Below are 19,153 nucleotides of genomic sequence, written 5' to 3' on the forward strand. Positions count from 1 at the left end.
CGAGAAGTTTAGTGGCTTCTTGCATTGGTGCATTCAGGCGGGAACAGGGTGTCGGTGGATCGCACATTATCTCGATGACTTTTTGGTTATCGGACCATCTGATTCCACGGGTTGTGGAGATATGCTGTTTTCCACAGAGGCTTTGTTCAGGGTGCTAGGCGTTCCCATTGCCGCGGACAAGACGGATGGCCCGGCCACGTGTCTCTCATTCCTCGGAATTGAGATCGACACAACAGCGGGTATATGTAGGCTTCCAGCTGATAAGGTGTTAAAGATGTACGAGTCCATTGTGGAGGTGTTAGGCTCCAGCTCTAGTTCACTAAGGCAGGTTCAGTCCCTGTTAGGGAGGTTCAATTTTGCATGTCGTGTGATTCCCATGGGTAGGGTCTTCTGCAGAAAATTGCAGAGAGCCACCGCGGGTAGAAGCAGGCCGCATGCGGCCGTGCAGCTATCCAAGGTGATCAGGGAGGATTTGCAAATATGGCTCATCTTTCTCAGGGAGTTCAACGGCAGTCGAATTTGGCCGTCAACACCCGCAACGAACTTTAATATCAACCTTTTCACGGATGCTTCCGGACATGCGGCTTTGGGGCCTACCTGGACGGGCACTGGTGCGCGGACAGCTGGCCTGAGGAGTGGCATAGGCTGGGGATTACCAAGAACTTGTTGGTCTTGGAGTTGTTCCCAATTGAGGTAGCTATCGAACTGTGGGTGCCTGTGTTGCGGGGGAAACACATAGTATTTTGGTGCGAGAATTTGGGGGTGGTTCAGTCGATCAATAAACAGAGTGCCTCGGCGCATCATGCCATATCCCTGCTGTGTCACCTAGTTTTGCGCTGTCTGTAGCATGATATTTCGTTTAGGGCTAGACATGTTCCGGGGGTGCAAAATGGGTTAGCCGATGCGTTGTCTCGCTTCCAATGGAGCAAGTTCCCCAGTCTGGCTCCCCAGGCGGACAGTGTTGGTATCCCGTGTCCCTCTTGTGTTTGGCAGATCATCAAGCCGGCATGAGAGGGCTAGTGGAACAAGCGGTAGCTCCCTCCACCCTGAGGACATATCAGTCAGCATGGAGACGGTGGTCACTGTACAGCAAGCAAAAAGATCAGTCGGAAGCAGGTCAGCGTGACGCTATGTTTGCCTTCATGTGGGAAAGGTACTCCAATGGGGAATCTAGAGCCTCTATGGCATCTACCCTGGCGGGGATATCGTTCATGGCAAGGCTGCAAGGTTACCCAGATGTTACTAAGGGTTTTATGATCAGCAAGGCCCTAAAGGGGTGGGCTAGGGCACGACCCTTGCACGTTGATGCGCGTTTACCAATCACCACCAACATGCTGGATGAGTTGATAGGGAATCTGGGTCTAGTCGCAGTAGACGAATACGAGAGGCTCTTATTTAGCACCGCGTTCTCCATGGCATTTTTTGCGGAGCTTTTCGGGTTTCTGAACTGGTAGCTAGGTCCAGGGGACATCAAGAGCCTGGTTTGAGGGCAGAGCATGTTAGTGTCACACTTCTGGTATTACAAACGGAACCCAATAGCCAGGTAGTACTGTAGTAAACAGGATTTATTTTGATACAGAAATAAATCTTAAATGTCCAGCAAGCAAGTCCAAAGTATCAACAGGATAAATATCCTGTAGAGGTACCAAGTAATTCTATTCCAAATCACAAGGGAGCAAGGTTCTGTGGAAGCATCTGGTTCAGACACAAACACAATACTCGAGCAAAGGCTGCATAACAGGAAGTGCCTTTTCCAGGCCCAAACAGGAAATGAGATCCAAGATGGAATCTTCCTGAGACAGTTCTGGCCATCTTGGATAAGGGCTATTGTAAGGGCAAGTTCATATCAGAGATCCAAGATGGAAACTTCATGAGGCAATCACGGCCATCTTGAATGAGGGCAAATCTAAGGGCAAAAACATAAATTTTCCCTAACATGATCTTGACTATATAGTGGCCCAGGTTCCTCTTGTAAAGAGCCTGTGAAATTAATTAGTTGTTATCTATGTATGAAATGTAAAATTTACATAACTTCAAATTTGCAATATCTTCCTAGGCTCTAGTAACTCCTGCTCTTGTTATAACAATTCACTGTATTTTCTCTGTATTCATTTTTAAAACACATATTCTCTCTCTGTAATAACATCTACTTTTTCTGCTCCTTTTTGTCCTATTAGTGCGCACCGAGACTGGAGTCACCGCCCCCAGGATTTTATCTGGATTACAGCTCGGAGGTATTTACTAAGATACAACTTTCTAAAAATATAAGTCTTCCTATCAGTGCCCACTTCACATTATATTTATTTTACACAGATGAAACATAATTAAGGTTGAGGCCATTGGGCCTTGGTGGTGGTGGTGGTGGTGGGTGGTCTAAAGCAACAGCAAGCTGGATGGAGGGGTGGGGCAGAAAAATGGAATCCAGTTCAGGTAGCAGGTACAGCAAATGATATGTGGAAAAATCAGATTTCTATTATGCTTCTTCTTATATGAGTAATTTCTATATCTGGGCTTGCAAAACATTTGGATTTCTGTTGAGAACATGACAAAAAATCAACAATTTCCACACTTGCTGCCTAGGTGTGATCTTTGGCTCAAAACTATCCTTTATTCCCCACATCCGATCTCTATCTCTCTGACCCCCTGACCAACATTGCTGTGTGACTAGATCATATAGCCCACTGAGCACTTTTTACAGTTGCAATCTGACCAATATACAATATATAGCACTTAACCTCGTGTATCAAACTTACATTGTCCCATAGGTTGTAAGCTTGTGAGCACGGTCCTCTTACTTCTCTGTCTGTCTGCATTACCTAGTACTGTTTTATTACTGTGTTTGTATGCATTTGTAAAGCGCTATGGAATATGCTGGCGCTATATAAATAAATGATGATGATGATGATAGTAGCAGAGGTAGCAAAAGTCACTACAAAGCCCAAGGAGTAGAGCTGGACATCTGGAAATCTTCTACCTCCTGCTAAAATTCATCTCTTTAGGATCAAGTGTTTGATTCGTGGGGGTTTCCCATTTCTTGCAAAGTTTGTAAATATTAGGGATGTGCACAGTCCACTTTTGGTGTTTCGTGTTTTGTGTTTTGGATTCGGATTTGCTTGAGGTTTTGGGTTCGGATTTGTTTTGCAAAACACCTGACGAAAGGTTTTGGTTCGGATTTAAGGTTTTGGATTCGAATTTATTTTGAAAAAAACATAAAAAGTGTTAAAAACAAGTTTTTTGGTTTATTTTCACTCCTACGCTATTATCAACCTCAATAACATTCAATAACAATCATTTCCACTAATTCCCAGTCTATTCTGAGCACCTCACACCTCACAATATTGTTTTTAGTCCAAAACGTTTCACCGAGGTAGCTTTCTGGACTGCATAGTGCAGTGGTCCCAGGACACAATTTGGTACCGGGGCCACAATACCTCCGCCTTCAAATGGTCTGAATTCCACTGCACAGCTGCCTGCTCCTACATCCTCTGCAGCATATACACGGTGTAGTTCGAGCGTGTCAATACCTCTTGTTTTTGACGATGACAGGTCATTTTCATTAATTTATGATTTGGCAGCAACAGTCAACGTTGTTTAATATCTGATACGCCTCTATCTGGACTGCATAGTGGAGTGGCCCCAGTACCCAATTTGGTACCGGGGCCATAATACCTCCTCCAACTTTCAAGTGTAGTGTTTATAATTTATAAAAACTACAGTAGTTTTCTCTTTCATCCAGTCTGGGGGACACTGCTTACCATAGGGGTTGTGGAGGGAGCTTGGGGAGTTGGCACCTAACTAGTTAAGTTTTAGTACTGCCGACAGACCCCTCCCCTCTACAATCCCCCTGGACTCTTCAGTTTTTTTCAGGTGCCCTGGAGTTGGGCAGCGTTTTTTATAGCTAGTGTAATTTTAAAAAATTGTATTTCTTTCTTTTATTTTATTATTCTAATCTTTACTGGTGACAGTGCTGGGGTGTGTTCTATGATAGAGAACACACTCACAGCCAGCAGCGCAGGCATTCCCCTGTCAACTGGGAGCCAGAGGCTCTCACTGACAGGAAAACTTTCAGAAGGGTGCCTAAACTGAGGAGTGACAAGTGGTCTCATGGACTGCTGCACTCCTCCAGCCTCCCCGATAACCGGCGCTGCCATGACAGGCATAGAGTGCCGGTTATCGGATTTACAAGTAGCGGCGGCCATCTTGGATTTTCGGGCAAGCAGCGCTACGGAGAGAGGAGGAAGGGGGCTATACCACGGTTCCCCCCTCATGCATAGGAGGAGGGCGCCGGGTATGTCGCTGCGGAGACCTCTGTAAAGAGGTCTCCACTACCTGTCACGCTCCATTTTTTTTTCTTTTTTTCTTTTTACAACGTTTTGGAGCTATTGAAGGGGGGGAGCTAATACATAGAGTTCCCCCCTCCTTCCACAGAGAGATGGTATATCCCAGTCTTCTGGCGCCAAAGGAAGCCCGGGAAGAGAGATCAGAGCTGAGGGAGCAGACACTGGACAAACTGCCGTGGACTTCTCTCCTTTATGGCCCTGGGCTAAGTATTGCCTTTAAACACACATATTGTTTATTTCTGTGGAAAAAAAAAAAAAAGTAGGCTTGTAAGGTTTACATTATAGTCTCCTACTTGCCTACTAAACATTTGGTGTTTAATTATTACAAGTACAACTTTTATTATATAGATCAGTTGTTTCTTGTTATATAATCTGTTTTTTTCTGCATACATATCTCTCTCTATTCTCTCTGTTACACAGCTAGATTAACCCATTAATCTGTGTGTTTGGTGTGCCTTCCTTTATAAAAATGACAGATAAGGGAAAGGGCCCTATTGTAAAATATTTTACTTGTTCAAAATGTCAAGTTAAATTACCGTGTGGGCAGGGGGACCCTAAATTGGCGCTCTGTTCTGCATGTGATGCAGGGGCTTCCACGGTGCAGACTCATCAGTCCACAGCCCCTCTGACGGAGGAGCCGGCCTGGGTGGCCTCCCTGACACAGTCGGTTTCCTCCTTAGCTCAGATGGTATTACAATCTAACCAATTGCTATCTAATATGGCTACTTCGGTGGCTACTAATAATAGCACTCAGCTGGGCCTCCCTGTTACCACAGGGTCTATTGGAGCGTCCTTACCAGGACCTTCCTCCTTCTTTTCTGACCAAACCCCTATCCCCACAGAAGGGGCATGGTCTACAGCTTTCCTTAAAGATTTAAATAAGCTTAGCTTGTTGCTTGAGTCCCCAAACATCCCGTCCGCTAAAAGGAAGAGACCTAGATCGGATAACCCTATCACGGTCCTTTCAGACTCTGAGGAATCTTCTGAGGATGAGGAGACAGGTTATTCCGATTCTGACCAAGTTCAGTCTTCGGAACAGGAGGATAGTTCTAGAAACCAATTTGTTAATGATTTGGTTTTTGCAGTTAGACAAGCGTTAGACCTCCCAGAACCGGAGGATCCTATGCCTAGAGACAGAATTCTGTTCAAGAAAGCCAAAAGAAAGCTTGCCGTTTTCCCCCTTCTAGGGAACTTGTAGATATTGCTGAAGGAGCATGGAAACAACCTGAGAAGAGGTTCTCAGTTCCCAGAAGATTCTCCTCCTTGTACCCCTTACAGGAGGAGGAGGTAATTCGTTGGGAAAGTATCCCAAAAGTAGATGTTCCTATAGCACGTTTAGCCAAACACACCTTACTTCCAGCTCCTGGTTCAGCGTCCCTTCCGGATGCCAATGACCGGAAGGTGGAATCCCAACTGAAATCTATTTTTGCGGCTGCAGGTTCGTCCTTTAGACCCACATTCGCTTCAGCTTGGGTGGCTAGAGCCATGGAAGTATGGGCAGACCAGCTGGCAGAGACCTTACAGGGTTCTGAATTACTCCCCCTGGCCTTACATTTAAAAGAGGCATCGGGGTACATTTATGAGGCGGCTCAAAACTCAGCGGCTGTCTCTTCCTCAATACAGGCTGCATCCATTTCAGCTAGAAGAACTCTATGGCTGAAATCCTGGGAAGGAGATGCGGAATCAAAAAAGTCTGTTGAAATCATTCCCTTTTCAGCAGCAGGTTTGTTTGGTCCGGAATTAGATACCTTGATATCCCAGGCTACTGGGGGTAAGAGTACTTCCTTGCCGGTTTTCCCAGGTAGAAGCAGAAAATCCAGGTTCAGCTCCTTCCATCAGCCCTTTCGAGGATCCTCCTTGTCCAGGGGACAGGTGTTTAGGGGTAAACAGCCAAATGCCCGAGGCTCCTCCTCTAGAGGAAGATCCTCTTTTTCGGCCAGGCGCCAGGCCTCCAGGACTCAGGAGAAGCCTGCGTCCTGACGATCACTTGTTTCCCTGGAGGAAAACCCCAGTGGGAGGTCGTCTGTCTCTTTTTCTTCAACAGTGGACAGAGTCCTCCCAGGACTCCTGGATTCGGTGCATTATATCAAGGGGATACAGGATAGACCTGCTGGGTCCCAGACACCATCGGTTCTTCGTAACCCCCCTACCCCGAGATCCTTCCAGAAGACAGGCAATACAGGATTGTGTCACCTCTCTTCTCTCTCAGAAGGTTGTCTGCAGGGTTCCAGAATTCCAAAAGGGACAGGGTTTTTATTCAAACCTGTTCCTTGTGAAGAAGCCGGACGGCTCCTTCCGACCCATTTTAAACCTAAAGACCCTCAATGTGCACCTAAGAGTCGACAGATTTCGGATGGAATCTCTGAGGTCGGTCATAAACGGTTTGGAGAGAGATCAATTTATGGCTTCCATAGACAAAAGATGCATACCTCCACATTCCCATTTGGGAGGGCCATCAGTCCCTCCTCAGATTCACTGTAGGACCCTCCCATTATCAGTTTCGGGCCCTCCCTTTCGGCCTCTCCACGGCGCCGAGGGTTTTCACAAAAGTCATGTCGGTTATGGCAGCTCGTCTTCACCTTCTGGGCATCCAGGTCGTGCCTTATCTGGACGACCTGCTCTTCAAATTCTCCTCAGAGAGTTGTTTGCGTTATCACTTGTCCCTTGCCTTGGCGGTTCTCAAGGGTCACGGATGGCTCATCAACCTAAAGAAATCTCAGATGGTTCCGTGTTAACGCATGATTTTCCTGGGCCTCATCATGGACACCAGACAGCAAAAGGTGTTCCTTCCTGTCGAAAAGGCTGCTTCAATTCAAAGCATAACATCTCAGGTCTTGTCCTCCCCCAGCCCATCAATCCACTTGTGCATGCGGCTGCTGGAAAAGATGGTGGCCTCTTTCGAGACCATTCCCTTTGGTCGAGCCCACTCTCGCTGTTTTCAGTGACACCTGTAGACGAAGTGGTCAGGATCCCATCTACGCCTGGACCTCCAGAAGATCTCTCTATCCCCGAGGTCCAGAGAATCTCTCCAGTGGTGGCTGATTCAGGATCACTTGACAGTGGGCAGATCCTTCTCTCCGGGGGCGTGGGTCATAGCAACGACAGACGCCAGCCTGAAAGGTTGGGGGGCGGTAATCCTTCACCTCCGGCTGCAGGGCCTTTGGTCGGTTCAGGAATCATCCCTATCCATAAATGTGTTGGAACTGAAGGCTATTCTCTTGGCCCTCAAAGGAGGACAATCCCTCCTCCAGGGCCACCCTGTCAGAATTCAGTCCGACAATGCCACGGCTGTGGCATATGTCAACAGACAGGGAGGAACCAAGAGTGCAGCGGCAATGAAAATTGCAGCCCAGATTTTGTCTTGGGCAGAACTTCATGTTCCGGCAATATCGGCTGTATTCATCCCAGGAATACACAATTGGGAAGCCGACTATCTCAGTCGCAACCAGATGATGCCGGGGGAGTGGTATCTCCATCCGGAAGTCTTTCAGTCCCTAGTTCAGAGGTGGGGTCTTCCGGACATAGACCTCATGGCCTCCAGACACAACAGGAAGGTTTTCACGTTTTGCGCAAGGTCAAGAGACCCCTTAGCCGTGGCAGTGGACGTCATGACCATGCCATGGGAGTTCAGGATGGGATACCTATTTCCTTTCATATCCATGCTTCCTCGCGTTCTCAGACGGGTCAGGCAGGGGCGTCTGCCAGTAATTCTGTAGCTCCCTTATGGCCGCGCCGAGTCTGGTACGCGGACATAATCTCCATGGCAGAAGGACCCGGGGTTCGTCTACCATCTCGAGACGACCTTCTCCTTCAGGGTCCATTCCGACACCAGAATTTACCTCAGCTCAGTTTAACGGCATGGCTGTTGAAGCCAGCCTCTGGAGGGCTAGAGGTTTCTCCCCCAACGTGGTGAACACCCTGATGCGAGCTAGGAAGCCAGTTTCAGCTCGCATCTATCACAGGATTTGGAGAGCTTACATTAGATGGTGCGAAGGTAGGACTTGCCACTCATCCGCCTTTCGCCTCACTCGCTTGTTAGCTTTCCTTCAGGATGGCCTTGTGGCAGGTCTCAGGTTAGGTTCCCTAAAAGTCCAGGTATCGGCACTTTCGGTATTTTTCCATATGAAATTAGCCGATTTACCAGATATCAGGACTTTTCTCCAGGGAGTACTGCATATTCAGCCTCCCTATGTTCCGCCGACAGCACCATGGGATCTCAACCTGGTACTGGAAATGCTTAAAGGGCCTCCCTTTGAGCCCTTGCGTGTGACAGAATTAAAGTGGTTGACCTGGAAGGTCCTCTTTCTTTTAGCTATCGCTTCTGCTCGAAGAGTTTCGGAATTAGGAGCCTTGTCCTGTCGGGAACCATATTTGGTTTTCCACAAGGACAGAGCGGTCCTAAGAACCCTTCCTTCCTTCGTTCCGAAGGTAGTTTCGGCTTTTCACCTTAACCAAGAAATTGTAGTTCCGGCTTTTTCATCCTCTTCCCAATCTGATCACCAGACTATGGAAAAGTTAGATGTGGTTAGGGCTTTGCGCATCTATGTAAAAAGAACTTCTCAAATTAGACGTATAGATTCTTTGTTTGTTCTCTATGATGCTAATAAGAGAGGCTGGCCAGCCTCAAAACAGTCCATCGCTAGATGGATTACGGCAACCATTAGACATGCTTACATAAAGGCTAACCGCCCTGTGCCAGAGAGACTTTCGGCCCATTCCACCAGATCGGTAGGGGCGTCGTGGGGAGCGAGAAATGGGGCTTCTGCGGACCAGCTTTGCAGAGTGGCCACCTGGTCCTCTGTCCACACGTTTACAAAGTTTTACCAATTTAATGTATTTGCATCTACGGATGCAGATTTCGCTCGTAATGCTTTGCGAGCGGGATTTTCAGAGTAGTCCCACCCTTAGGGGGCTGCTTTAGAACGTCCCCATGGTAAGCAGTGTCCCCCAGACTGGATGAAAGAGAAAAGAGGATTTATGTACTTACGTTAAATCCGTTTCTCTGATTCCGTCTGGGGGACACTGCGATCCCTCCCTTCTTCTGTTCTTCTGTGTGCTCTTGTTTGACTGGCCTTACTCCTAGGGCTTTTTAATAAACTGAAGAGTCCAGGGGGATTGTAGAGGGGAGGGGTCTGTCGGCAGTACTAAAACTTAACTAGTTAGGTGCCAACTCCCCAAGCTCCCTCCACAAGCCCTATGGTAAGCAGTGTCCCCCAGACGGAATCAGAGAAACGGATTTAACGTAAGTACATAAATCCTCTTATAGCACGTCAATAACTCTTGTTTTAGACGACCATGGTACAGAGCATTCATCATTGAGATCCCATCAAGTATGTGAAAGACAGACAGCGTCGAAGTGTTATTTGTTGACTTTGTTAACCAAAAAATTGTTGCTGTTGCAAATATTCGTGCAATGAAGAGTGACTTTATCATTTAAAGGCTCAAGCTTTCAAGTGTAGTGTTTATACATTACAGTAGTTCAAGCACGTCAATACCTCTTGTTTTAGACGACCATGGTACAGAGCTTTCATCATTGAGATCCCATCAAGTATGTGAAAGACAGACAGGGTCGAAGTGTTATTTGTTGACTTTGTTAACCAAAAAACTGTCCCTGTTGCAAATATTGGTGCAATGAAGAGTGACTTTTTCTATTAAAGGCTCAAGCTTTCAAGTGTTTATAACTTATAAACACTACAGTAGTTCTAGCACATCAATACCTCTTGTTTTTGATTATGACAGGGCATTTTACTTTTGGTTTAATTTGTTGAATTTGTTTTAATTTTGTTTTACTTTGTGCTCATGGCAAACGACTGTTGAATGGTCACATAATGGCAAATAAAGAGTTGCAAGATGGAATTGTCCTTGGGCCCTCCCACCCACCCTTATGTTGTTGAAATAGGAAATGCACACTTTAACAAACCAATCATTTCAGCGAAAGGGCCTACCAAACTGTGCCTGAAATAATTGGTTTGTTTGGACCCCCACAAAAAGAGCTGGCAAAGAAATAAAAGAGTTGCAAGATGGAATTGTCCTTGGGCCCTCCCACCCACCCTTATGTTGTTGAAATAGGACATGCACACTTTAACAAACCAATCATTTCAGCGACAGGGCCTACCAAACAACTGTGGCTGAAATGATTGGTTTGTTTGGGCCCCCACACCAAAAAAGCTATTCATCTCTCCCTGTACAAACTAAACAGGCTCTACTGAGGCAAGATGTCGTCCTCATCCTCAACCTCTGATTCCTCTCCCCCTACAGTGTGTACTTCCTCCTCCTCACACATGATCAATTCGTCCCCGCTGGACTCCACAACCACAGGTCCCTCTGTACTATCTGGAGGGCAGTGCTGTACTTGATTGAGGAATTGATAATTCATTTTTATGAACATCATTTTTTCAACATTCTGAGGAACCAACCTCCTTCGCCGCTCACTGACCAGGTTCCCCGCTGCACTAAAAACTCTTTCCGAGTACACACTGGAGGGGGGACAACTCAGGTAAAATAGAGCCAGTTTGTACAGGGGCTTCCAAACTGCCTTTTTTTCCTGCCAGTAACAATATGGACTGTCTGACATGTCTATTTGGATGGTGTCAGCAAAATAATCCTTCACCATTTTTTCTATTGTGACAGCATCCAATGCAGCAACAGTAGACATGTTGGCAATGGTTGGCAGGTCCTTCAGTCCGGACCAGATGTTATCAGCATCCCCGCCAGCGGCTCTTTTAGGAAAACTGAGCTTTTTCCTCGCAGCCATAGATGTGGAAGAAAATGAGGGTGGAGCTGTTGGCATGTCACGGTCCTCTTCAGAGGACAATCTCCTGACCAGCAGGTCTTTGCACCGCTGCAGACTTGTGTCCGCCGGAAACAGAGACAAAACATACGCTTTAAACCGAGGATCGAGAACGGTAGCCAGAATGTATTCCTCTGCCTTTAAAATAGTGACCACCCTCGGATCCTGGCAAAGCGTACGAAGGGCTTCATCCACAAGAGCTACATGCTTGGTGGAATTGCAATGGTTTACCAGCTCCTTCCTCACTTTCTCCAGCTGCTTCTGCAACAGCCTGATCAGGGAAATCACCTGACTCAAGCTGGCAGTGTCGGAACTGACTTCTCGTGTGGCAAGTTCAAACGGCTGGAGAACCTTGCACAACACGGAAATCAGTCTCCACTGCGCTTGACTCAGGCGCATCCCCACTCCTTTGCCTATGTTGTAGGTGGCGGTGTAGGCCTGAATGGCCTTTTGCTGCTCTTCCATCCTCTGCAGCATATAGAGGGTGGAGTTCCAGCGCGTCACAACCTCTTGTTTGAGGTGATGGCAGGGCAGGTTCAGGCTTTTTTGATGCACCTCGAGCCTGCGGTAGGCACTGGCAGAATGCCGAAAGTGTCCAGCAATTTTGCGGGCCACAGCAAGCATCTCCTGCACACCCCTGTCACTCTTGAGGTAATGCTGCACCACCAAATTAACGGTGTGGGCAAAACATGGGACGTGCTGGAAATTGCCCATATGCAATGCCCGCACAATGTTACTGGCGTTGTCTGACAACACAAATCCCCAGGACAGTCTAAGTGGGGTAAGCCACTGCGAAATAATTTCCCTCATTTTCTCTAATAGGTTGTCAGCGTTGTGCTTCTTATTAAAGCCTGTAATACAAAATGGTGCCTGCCTTGCCACGAGCAGACGTTGTGTAGATGCTGCTACTGATGCAGCTGCTGCTAATGCTGCGGAAGGGGATGCATCTACCCAGTGGGCTGTCACAGTCATATAGTCCTTCGTTTGCCCAGAACCACTTGTCCACATGTCCGTGGTTAAGTGGACAGTGGGTACAACCGCATTTTTAAGAGCACTGAGGACACTTGCTCGTACTTCTCTGTACATCTTTGGTATCGCCTGCCTAGTGAAGTGGAATCTCGACGGGATTTGGTACCGGGGACACAATACCTCCATCAACCCTCTAAATCCCACTCCACTGATGGCGGTCACCGGGCGCACGTCTAACACCAACATAGCAGTTACAGCCCCAGTTATAAGCTTTGCAATAGGGTGACTACTATCGTATTTTGTGGTCATGGCAAACGACTGCTGGACGGTCAATTGTTTTGTGAAAGACGTAGCGGTCTTACGACTTCCCCTCTGGGAAGATGACCGACTAACAGCAGCAACAGCAGCAGTGGCAGTAGTAGGCGTACCGCTGCAGGATTCCTTGGATGAATCCCGTATTGGAGAGGACTCAGTCTGGCTGGTGACATGGCCTGCAGTACTAAATCTGATGGAGATCGTGGAGGAAGTTGACGAGGAGGGTGTTGGTGGTGTGTATCCAACAGGACCAAGGGATTTAGGTGTCCCTGTACTGATGACGGTCCTAGGCCCAGTTCCTGAACTAACCACTGAACTATGAAGGTTATTCAGGTGACGTATAAGGGAGGATGTCCCTAGGTGGGCTAGATCCTTACCCCTGCTTATTTGAGCTTTACATAAGCTACATATGGCCATACATTGGTTGTCCGGATTTGGATAAAAATAACTCCAGACCGAAGAGGTGCATTTTTTGGTCTTCTGACCAGGCATGACGATGGGCTTTTTCATCCCATGGACATCAGCTGTTTCCCCCCCTGGTGCCTCATTTACAATAACCACATCACCACCCTAATCATCAAGTTCCTCCACAGCGCCAGCTACATCAATAGCCCCCTCCCGGTGTACAACATTGACACCTTGATTATCCAAATCTGGATCTACACTGTGGGTGATCCTTCCAACATATGCAGAGGGTGTGCTGCAAATGCTGGATGGAGTCACCTCTTCCCGTAGAGTGATGGGAAGGTCAGGCTTCACAACCACCAACACCCTTGGACTCGCCTTGGGGATTTGTGATGTCATCTGTTTAGAAGGCAGAGTTCTTTGCTGTTTTGTTGTTGTTGCTGACAGCATAACTCTCTTAAATTTTTTGTAGGGAGGGGGAGGAGGAGGGCTTAGATCCTTGGGTGAAGCTGGACCACTAGTCATGAACACGGGCCAGGGCCTAAGCCGTTCCTTGCCACTACGTGTCGTAAATGGCATATTGCCAACTTTACGTTTCTCCTCAGATGATTTTAAGTTTCTCTTTTTGCTACTTTTTGAGAACTTGGGCTTTTTGGATTTTACATGCCCTGTACTAGGAGATTGGGCATCGGGCTTGCCAGACGACGTTGATGGCATTTCATCGTCTATGTCATGACTAGTGGCAGCAGCTTCAGCATTAGGAGGAAGTGGGTCTTGATCTTTCCCTACTTTATCCTCCAAATTTTTGTTTTCCATTATATGTAGCACAAGAGAGCGTACCCCTAAGCCACACACACTCGGCAAAGCCTTTAAAAATTATATGCGGCACAGGAGAGTACCACTGGACTTATACTGCTGAATCAGTGAACTTTGTAATATAGCAGTACCAATGGACTTATACTGCAGAATCAGTGAACTTTGTAATATTGCAGTACCACTGGACTTATACTGCTGAATCAGTGAACTTTGTAATATAGCAGTACCACTGGACTTATACTGCTGAATCAGTGAACTTTGTAATATTGCAGTACCACTGGACTTATACTGCTGAATCAGTGAACTTTGTAATATAGCAGTACCATGGACTTATACTGCTGAATCAGTGAACTTTGTAATATTGCAGTACCACTGGACTTATACTGCTGAATCAGTGAACCTTGTAATATAGCAGTACCACTGGACTTATACTGCTGAATCAGTGAACTTTGTAATATAGCAGTACCACTGGACTTATACTGCTGAATCAGTGAACTTTGTAATATTGCAGTACCACTGGACTTATACTGCTGAATCAGTGAACTTTGTAATATAGCAGTACCAATGGACTTATACTGCAGAATCAGTGAACTTTGTAATATTGCAGTACCACTGGACTTATACTGCTGAATCAGTGAACTTTGTAATATAGCAGTACCACTGGACTTATACTGCTGAATTAGTGAACTTTGTAATATAGCAGTACCACTGGACTTATACTGCTGAATCAGTGAACTTTGTAATATAGCAGTACCACTGGACTTATAGTGCTGAATCAGTGAACTTTGTAATATAGCAGTACCACTGGACTTATACTGCTGAATCAGTGAACTTTGTAATATAGCAGTATCACTGGACTTATACTGCTGAATCAGTGAACTTTGTAATATAGCAGTACCACTGGACTTATACTGCTAAATCAGTGAACTTTGTAATATTGCAGTACCAATGGACTTATACTGCAGGATTGTTTTTGGATATTTTTTTTTTTTTTTTTTTTTTTCTAATAATTATTTTTTACATTTTTTTTATAACTTTTTTAAAAAATTTTTATAACTTGGGAATAATGCGGAAATAACAATGCCCTTAGAAGGACAGAGCACAGGACACAGCACCACTGGACTGAACAGGACACAGCACAGGACCCAGCAGCACCACTGAACTCAGAAGGACAGAGCACAGGACACAGCACCACTGGACTGAGCAGAACACAGCACAGAACTGAACAGCACAGCACAGCACGAGATATAGCAGGACAGAGGACCACCTAACACAACCTCCCTCTACCCTGATCAATGCCCGAGTGAAGATGGCGGCGGCTAGCGGGGAATTTATAGAATACGAGTATCGCGAGATCCGACAGCGGGATTATGACTCAGAGCCTCGGTTTTAGTTCTGCAATTGGCGGGAATACCCGGATCTGTCTCAGATCCGGATCGGATCGGCAACGTTCGGGTGGGCTCGGATTTCAGATATCTGAGCCCGCTCATCTCTAGTAAATATCTGCTAAATTACACTATCAGTTACTCTGATATCCTACTATTAGTCTGGGGATGGTCTTCTCATTTGTTTGGTTCACGTGAAGTGCTATCTTGTTTTACGAGTACTAGGCATGTATCTTTGGCTGTAGCTCCTAAAATTTCAGTCCATTATTGGTATTTAGCATCCGCATGTAGATTAATGTAACAGACGCAACACAAATATAATCTGCCTGGTTTGTTAAACCATGCGCATGTCCTTTTGGCTTTGTCTTTGTCTACCTGTGTCTTTTATTAAGCTGACATTCTGCTATCTATATGTCCTCTGTTTCATTTCTGTCCAATGCTGTCTACTTCTACTACTAGGAATGTCTTGTTATAATAGGTTACTACAAGTTACAGCTCATCTGTGATATCTCCATCAGCTTAAAAAAACAAAACAAATTAATGCACATGCAGCCCCAGGAGTGAATTGCATAAAATTAATGGTTAATTCACAACTTTAGGAAATTGTACCTGTGTACATGGTATACCCCATTGTGTAGTCATTCTTTTAATATGCATACATTTTATCAACAGTCAGAATCCTCAGCATCTGATGAAGAGAAGACAACTGAAGATGCTGGATGTGAAGTTCCCATCAATGTGGTATGGTGGCTTTTTTCTTTCATATTTAGATGGATTCTCTGCTTATTAAGAGAATAGGACAATATAAGTTTCTCATTATCTTTGAACATAAACATGCAAAAGTACAATTTGACTGACTGACTCTTTGTGCCATCACAATTCTACTTTTGTGTGAATGCACCTATTTTTCCAGGTAACACATGCATTTGGGGATGTTTGTGAAGTTGCAAAAGTATTGCAGTGTCTGATGGGAGGAAACAGATAGATCAGGGGGCAGCTTTACTAAGTGCAGATACGGAGCACAACTGTGTCTAGTTTTGCACTGTTCGTTAAATGAGCTAGTTTGGGCAGAGAAGCTGCTTTTAGGGAAGCAACTGAATGTTTTGATGTTTGTAAATGAGCCTTAGGGCTTTTGTTGTTCATCACATGACTTTATTAGAACACATATCGGTGAAGGAAGCTGGTAAAATTTATTATGTCCGCACAATTTGTGCTCTTTAATTAAGTTACATTCAGAGGAGGGAATTCAATTAACAGCATTACTCGTGAGAATAACGCGTTCCGTGCACTATTAATGTTACTACGGTAATAGTGCACATTACTATCGTTAGTACGGTAATATCCACGTTAATTTTCGCTTGCAGCTCTGAAAGCCTTGAGCAGAGAGCCGGGTTAAAATAATCATACTAACAATAATAGGGCGTGGGCCGAGTTATTCTCATGAGTAACGCTGCCAATTGTATTCCCCCATAGAACACCCAGGCGTGCAATAACAACTAATCCTTGTTACATTTACTAAGATCAGTATCAGTTTTCTTAGCAGGCTTGGACTCAAACTTTTTTCCCTTACAGGATACACATGTGAAACAGACAGCAACAGAACGTCTTCATGCTCTATGCAGCTTGGTCTCAGACTATACACCATTCCCACCAGAAAGACCGCAAGCCTCAATTGACGACATCCCTCCTTCCATTCCTGAGGTCATCACTACATCACCGCAGGTGGACACAAGAGAGATCACCATCGAAAATGATGCACAACCAAATTTTTCATTCTTATGTTTGTGCTCATGGTGCTGCCTTCCAGCAGACCTGCAGCAGCGGAGGCAACAGCAAACATCTGGCCCCGGAGATCTCGTCTTCAGTCCCTGTGGAGGTGGATTCTTAAAAGATGTGGAAGGGTGGTTTCCACGAGCAACATCAGTGGAAACCAAGACAATGGCAGCGTTGGGAACTGAGACATACCATCATGCGACATACAGGGTGAGCTCATGTGTTGCACTGAAGGGTTAAGTTGTTACATAGTCTGATTCTATACATACTAACCTAGAAAACACCTATATTGTACTGATGCACTGTCCACAATGTGTAAATACACCAAGAAAATCATAATCCGATTCTGTTGGCTGAATCCCAAGGATTCAACTGAACACAAATCTTCCTAAACCTGATAGGAATTGTCCAAATTTTAATCCAAATTCAGGATTCTCTACTTCAATATATTTTACATATAATACATTTTCCACATTTCTAGATATAGCTGTAACATAAGTCTTCTAGTTTTAATCTTTCCTTCACCATCAGCCATCTAAAGATACAATATGTTTACATAAATTAGTGGTCTTAAGTCTGGATTTAACCAAATCTACCAAAGATCTTTAATTCTTCATATAAAACCTGCACATACTACAAATTCATTAGAGACATGAAAGTATCTCAGAGAAGAGGACTAGTGACTGTATCCTTCAGTGCAAGACATTTCCCCTGTTCATGAGCACGGAAAGATGGACACTGTTGCTGATTTAACACCAAATGTTTCATTTAGATATATAGATATATAAATATATAGATCTATTTGTTTCATATAGATATAGATATACAGATATAGATGTTTATGTTATATGCTTAAAATATTGGTAGTTACAAAAAAAAAATATTTTTATTTATTTAAATTAATTTTATATTATAAGAATAGCAGAGGGCTGGGATTAGAAATTATATAAACACTGAGGGTGCATGTAGAAGAAAAGGTTAAGGTATACCAAGAGTTAATTTATCTGCAGATGGTGACTGACAGGTTAGGTTCAGGGCAGGGTCATACGTCCTCCCTTGCAGGTCCTCGAGTCGTCCCCTGCACGGTTGCCTCAAATTTAGTTGACCCAGGCCAGCGAGCAGGTCCAGTCGCGGTGGCTGACCGTAGTTTGTTTACTTTAGCACTGTCGGTGGATGCAGGGACTGTGGCTCCTGGGCCGGGGAGATCTCCTTCTGTTTCTCCCTCTGCAGGTTCGGCTGGTTGTGTGACAGGTCGGAGGTCCGGGCGTGCTTCTTATGCGGAAGCCGCATCTATGGCCATGGTGGGCCCGTCATCACGTGTGGAAGGTGGTAGTCGTGGATCAGTTGGTGAGCATGCCAGTAGGGTGTCTGGTTCTAGCTCTGATTCTAGCTCTTCTACCTCTGGGAGTGATGTTCCGGGCAGGTCTGGGAGGGCAGACACAAGATTGATGAAGCTCCTGGAGAGGAAGTTGTGTAGTCTGTGCCATAGGGCAGGGTTGGAAGGTGTTGGCTCCAATGAAGGAAGCAGGATATCAAGGGACGATGTGTTGCGCTGTTCCAATATAGCCGTCCTGCGGGACATTAGGAGCCGGGTGCGTGGTAAGATAGGCACAGGCCATTTTGTGGATATGTTTTCCATCACTAATAAGGCTATGGTTGCTTTGGCAGCAGCAAGGTCACGCTCTGGCATGGTTGACGAGGCATATCAAGAAATTGTCATACCTGGTTTTTGAAATTGACATTGTTGCAGGGTGTTGTAGGCTTCAATGGAGAAAGTGACTATGATGAGGGGTGTGATTCATTTGTTTCAGGGTGAGTGTAAGGTGCAGTTAAAACAGGTGCAGTCACTGCTTGGCCTGCTTAATTTTGCTTGTTAGCCCCTGATGCTAATGTTATTGGTGTTTCATGCCCTGATTTTGTCTGGCAAATTATAAGGCTGGTATAAAGGAGCTTGCTAAGCGTTCAGTAGCACCGGGTACCTTGAAGAAATATCAGGAGGCTTGGTCGTCCTGGGAAGGGTTTTGTGGATAAAGGGAGGCTCGAGGTAAGACTGAGCAGCAGCGCTTACTTGCTTTTGTGTGGCATTGTTTTCAGGCAGTTAGATCGAAGGCATATATGGTATAGGCTCTGTCTGGTATTTCCTTTTTTATGCAGCTTAATGGTAGTCGGGATATTATCAAGCATGTGTAGGTGCGTAAAGCGTTAAGAGGTTGGGCTAGGATTTCCCCAGCGTTGGAAGACCTATTGACAAAGGATTGTTGGTTGGTCTTTTGAATATTGTTTCAGTAGTTGCTAATGATGAGTTTGAGGCTGCTTTGTTTCGGCTTGAGTTTGCAATGGCTTTTTTTGGTGCTTTCAGA

General features: G+C 45.5%; 1 long non-coding RNA gene across 1 annotated transcript; it reads left to right on the forward strand.

The window, feature by feature from the left end:
• The first annotated feature begins 2,179 nt into the window (after positions 1–2,179).
• Positions 2,180–16,968, forward strand: LOC142106058 (uncharacterized). Its single transcript, XR_012679734.1, has 3 exons — positions 2,180–2,234; positions 15,693–15,761; positions 16,593–16,968. It is a non-coding gene; the product is annotated as an uncharacterized LOC142106058 (long non-coding RNA).
• The last annotated feature ends 2,185 nt before the right edge of the window (positions 16,969–19,153 follow it).

The sequence above is a fragment of the Mixophyes fleayi genome, chromosome 1 (assembly GCF_038048845.1).
Source record: "Mixophyes fleayi isolate aMixFle1 chromosome 1, aMixFle1.hap1, whole genome shotgun sequence".
Classification (NCBI taxonomy): Eukaryota; Metazoa; Chordata; class Amphibia; order Anura; family Limnodynastidae; genus Mixophyes; species Mixophyes fleayi.